Source organism: Thermobia domestica, chromosome 1 (genome assembly GCF_964235325.1).
Source record: "Thermobia domestica chromosome 1, izTheDome1.hap1.1, whole genome shotgun sequence".
Taxonomy (NCBI): Eukaryota; Metazoa; Arthropoda; class Insecta; order Zygentoma; family Lepismatidae; genus Thermobia; species Thermobia domestica.
Window position 1 is genome coordinate 61,885,645 of NC_137454.1, and position 5,618 is coordinate 61,891,262.

Here is a 5,618-nt window from a genome sequence, read left to right on the forward strand (position 1 = left end):
ACGTGGGCGGTTTGAAAAATCCGTGCGAAGTCCGAGAGTGGGCAACACTGGTGCGTATTGAGGTTCTTATCGGTTAGTAACATCTCTTGGAAGAACGCTCACCAAGTGGCAACCAGATCGTCTGGTGCTCTGTGTTTGGCTTGCGGTTAAATTGAATATGTCGAGTGAGTTTCACAAACATCGCTAAAAGAGAATTTCGTGTGATGATGAAACATTATTTTCTGAGGGGTCATTCGCCTCAGAAGACTAAGGACAAGCTTGATAAACATTATGGTAAATCTGCGCTTTCGATGCGAACAGTGTTTAATTGGTTTCAAAAATTTCGGATTGGCCACGTGAGAGCAAGTGATGGTGAACGTTCTGTACGTCCTATCGATGTCACTACGCCAGAAATCTCGGATAAAATCCATGACATGATAATGGATGATAGACGAGTGAAAGTGTGGGAGATTACTAGTGATGAGGGCATCTCTAGTGAATGGATACATATTTTGCATCAACACTTGGGCATGGAAAAGCTATCCGCATGATGGTTGCCGCGATTACTCACATGGACCAAAAACGAACTCGTGTGACGTGTTCCCAGGACGGTTTACAGTTGTTTCAACGAAATCCGCAGGAATTTCAACGTCGTTTCGTCACTGTGTACGAAACATGGATACACCACCACATACCTGAAACCAAGAAATAGTCCAAACAATGGATTGCCAGCGCGAAGTCTGCACCAAAGAAGACGAGGACCATTCCTTCGGCCGGGAAAGTGATGGCGACTATCTTTTGGATTCACAAGAAATAAGCCTCATCGACTATTTAGCAAAGGGTAAAACTATTACAGTACATATTATGCACCGTTATTGGACCGTTTGAAAACCGAGCTGCAAGATCAAAGTACACGGTTGGTCCACAAAAAAGTTTCTTTTCCATCACGACAACTGTCCCGTGCACACATCTGTCATTGTAGCCGCAAAATTGATAGAATTAAAATTCCAACTCGTTCCATATTCTCCCTATTCTCCAGATGTGGTCCCTCGGACTACTACTTGTTCCCCAATCTGAAGAAATGGATGGCGGGACGCAAATTTTCTTCAAACGAGGAGGTGATTGCTGTAACGAATGCTTTTTTTGCAGAGTTGGACCAATCTTGTTATTTGGAAGGGATCAACAAACTGGAGCAGCGTTGGACGAAGTGTGTAAGCGTCAAAAGAGACTACGTTGAAAAATAAAACAAAGTTCTCCCGAACAATGCAGTAGTTTTCATTTTTGCACGGACTTTTCAAACCACCCTCGTACATCAATTTGTAAGAAACTGTTATGACTTCCTATTACGTTATACATGAGAACGTATTTCTCTCTCAAACTGACAATTTTCTTCAATCATCGGGGAACAGTTGCTAGTAAACAAGAACTTTTATTTTCAGATATAAATAGCTGAGTCCGCAACACTAACTCTGAATTCAACCTTTTCTACGAGAAATAACTCTCGACAACTTTTACAAAAACTTTACTCCTGGAATGTAGTGATTCCAGTGAATTTCGTAACGACCCAAATTCATTAACATGAGAGGAAGAATCGTTACTAGGTAAAGAAGGAAGCTATCAATATCTATAAGCAGGTCGTGAGAGAAATATGTTCCTTGCATACATATTTCACGACAGTACACCGAACACACCACACGATCCCAATGATTACTTGGAATTCATTAAAACCAGTTATAAATCGAACATGTGTGTCAAATGTTTCATTTTTCCAGAAAGCTATACATTTACCAATACTAGTTTGGTAAGAATGCGTGTCTTTATGTCATTGAGTAATATAGTATTTAAGCTCTCTCTCTGTCCCTATAGTAGTGCCACTTAGGCGTATCGTCATAAGAAAGGAGTAAAACATTAGCATCACCATCAGACATTGACATCAGATGGGTCATATATCCCCTAATAATATTCAGTGAAAGTAGCACAGCCCTAAGATTTATTCAAGTAGTTTTCATAAGTTACAGGTTCTATGAGCACGTATAGATTCTGCACCTAAAATATACTAGGGTTGACAGGAGTAACGTAAAAGAGTTCCATTGTTTCATTAAATCGCTTATGTGATCGGAATGAGTTTGTTACAGCTATAAATACAAATTGAAAAAAAGGGAAAGCATATTATATTATTGGCAGTAATACAGTACACATAAAAAAGAAAGAAGAAGAACAGAAAGAAAGAAAGAGAAAAGAAAGAAAAGAAAAGAAAAGAAAAAAGTTGAAATCCTTACAGTAATTTATGTTACTCCTACCTTCCTAACAAATTATGACGGCAATAATTTATTATTATTATTATTATTATACATATCACTCCCGTGCGTCCTTGAACTCCACTGCCAACAAAATTAAGTTCTTTCTTGGCTTTCTTTATTGAAGCATACTTAACCTATCCCTCATTGATAGCGACTGAATTTTATTTGCAATACTCCCAGTAAGAGTTCGTGTGGTTTGGATTCCATATTAAACTGTAGGTCCCCTGTTCTCGTGGTGAATAATGGGACGCAAAACACTTTCGTCGAAGAGAAAACTCGTACGTGTTCGCATTTCTGTAAGTTTGGTCAGATATTACAGAAGAGATTACGAAAAGGACTGACAGCATTCAAAAACCTGAAGTAATTTTTGATTCATCAGTAATACGGTATATGTATTTTTTTTTCGGGCATTACATGTCTAAAAGTCTGTAAGTGTCTAAAGCATTATCTTTATTATTATTATTATTATTATTATTATTATTATTATTATTATTATTATTATTATTATTATGATGATGAGATTTCCAGATTGTGCGTTATCAGTTATACAAATATTTGCCATATTACTTAATCAATTTTCAGTTAGAAAAGAACTAAGAACAAAATCGATACCGAATTTACGATTCATGAGGTACTACTGAAAATTCTTAAAGCGTGCATTACGCAAGCAATTAACCTTATGATAATAGCACATTGTACGAATTGATATAGTGGAATGGAATTTTCAAGAGAATACTCTTTAATTTCTAGATAAGACAGTACTAGAGGAAGGACGCTTACGAAAGTGTATATTCATGAATTAACGAATTGTCTTGACGCCAACCTGTGGTAAATTTTGTTTTCTTCATGGTTCTATTGTCTTCTTGTTTACGTTTCTTATTTACTATACGCTGTGTCTTGGTTTCTTTGCGTGAAAAGATGTGGGACCCGTGTTTTCGGATTATGGTTGTTGAGTTCTCAGTCACCATGGAGTCAATACATACAGACACTAATATATAGAAATTATCAAAGTTAATCTTTTAAAAGATTCAATCACGTAGTGTGATCCCCCTAATTTTGTGAATATGCAGAAAACTTCCGTTACTATTGCGTAAGGGCACATAGTAGTTCTTTCTCAAGTCCAATATTTGTGATAAATTTCCACCCTTCTCCGACATCCATAAGATCACTCAAAAGGTTTCCCGAGCTGTTACCTATCTACCTATTAAAATGTTACGAAAGCTATGAAAACGCCTGAACTCCAACCTCTAACTTTGGATTTCAAAGCTTTGATTTACGGTTATTTGTGATTTTGCGTTTAAGAAAGATAGTACATTAAAATATGTGTACTTTAAATAAATGATTTAAGTACATTTTTTTTATAAAGTTAATTTTTTATAGGTATTGTTCAAGGCCTTTGTATTTTAATAAGCCTTCTCCAAAATCAATGCAATTGAATTGTGCTGCCGTCTTTGAAGTTCTTTTAAACTATACCTTTGTGAACGTTTATATGTTTGTGGCCAATCCTTTCGACAATGAGATCTCGGAAACTACAAGCTCTAGAAAGATCACGTTTTCACTGATCGATTGCAAATTTTGCGTAGATTGTCCAGTTCTAATTGAATATTTTTTTTAAAAAAAAGTGGAATATTTATTTCTTATTACATTTTTACGGGTACACTGGAAGTATTGGAATTAAAAAATATGAAAAGGTTAAGCATCATATCCTACGCATTATACATTCCAACACCACATAATTGCATATAGGGGTTGCATAATCCTCAGGCATTTGTTTCACGGCCAAATTATAATGAAAAACAAAGGATAACCATTTCCCCAGTCTAAGTTGAATCTTTATTGGTATGAGTGTTTTGCCCAATGAACACCATATATCACTGACATTATAATTGATTGTATGTATAATGTATTAGTTTATTTAAAAATATCGATAATCATGCCTGTTGTTCTGTATGGTTGCGAAACATGGTCACTTACTCGGAAGGAAGAGCATAGATTGAAAGTATCTGAGAACAACATCCTAAGACGAATATTCGGACCCAAGAGAAACGGGAATAGCGGAAACTTCATAACGAGGAACTACATAATTTATACGGTTTACCCAACATTGTTAGGGTCATCAAATCTAGGAGGCTCAGGTGGGCAGGTCATGTAGCCAGAACGGAAGAAAGAAGGAACGCTTTCAAAATCTTAACTGGAAGACCAGCCGGAAAACGACCATTAGGAAGACAGCGCAGATGGGAAAACAATATTAAGATGGATCTCGCAGAAATAAGAATACAAAGTAGAAACTGGGTCCAATTGGCTAATGATGGAAGTTAGTGGAGAATTTTTTGTGAACGCGGCATTGAACCTCCGGGTTCCATAGGCCATATAGTGAGTTAGTTTATGTACTTGCTTACTACATACTGCATGCAAGAAGAAAGAAAACACTGATCATATATGAATTAAAAACTCAAACCGGAAGTAGGCTCAAATCTTGCAAACGGTGAGAGATATTGAAAAAGTAATCGAAAAAGATCTCCCCTTTACGGTATCTCTTGCCGATTTTTATCAAGGCGTCTTTCACTTGTGTCTGCAAAGGGACATGTACAGATGTGAGGAACAACAAGGAGATTCATGCTCATATGTGAATGATGCGCTGTGTAGAGAGCACAGGTTCAGCTAGTCTATTTATTAAAATGCTACAACAGCAACAAAACCGCCTGAACTCCAACATATAACTTTAGATTTGAAACCTTTGATTTACGGTTATTTGTGATTTCACGTTTAATAAAGCCAAATATTTTAAAATATGTGTACTTTAAATAAATTATTTAAATAGACCTTTTTTCATAAAGTTTAATATTTTTTTAAAGTATTGTTAAAGCCTTTATATCTTAATAAGCCTTCTCCAAAATCAATGCAAATGAACTGTGCTGCCATCTTTGGAGTTTTTTTAAACTATACGTTTGTGGACGTTTATATGTTTATGGCCAATCCTTTCGACAATGAGATATCTTAAATTACAGGCTCTAGAAAGATGACGTTTTCACTGATCGATTGTAAAATTTATGTACATTGTCCAGTTCTGATTGAATATTTAAAAAAACATGGCCATTATTTCTTTATTACATTTTTACGGGTACACTGGAAGTGTTGAGATTTAAAAGAAAAAAATCTAAAGCACCATATCCTACGCATTATACATTCCAACACAACATAATTATATATGGGAGTTGCATACCTCTCAGGCGTTTATTTCATGGCCAAATGAAAATTAAATGAAATCTTCAAGTTTTACGTCACACACTTATGCCGGTTAGGCTAAAGGAGACAGTGATGATGAGAGATGAATGAAAT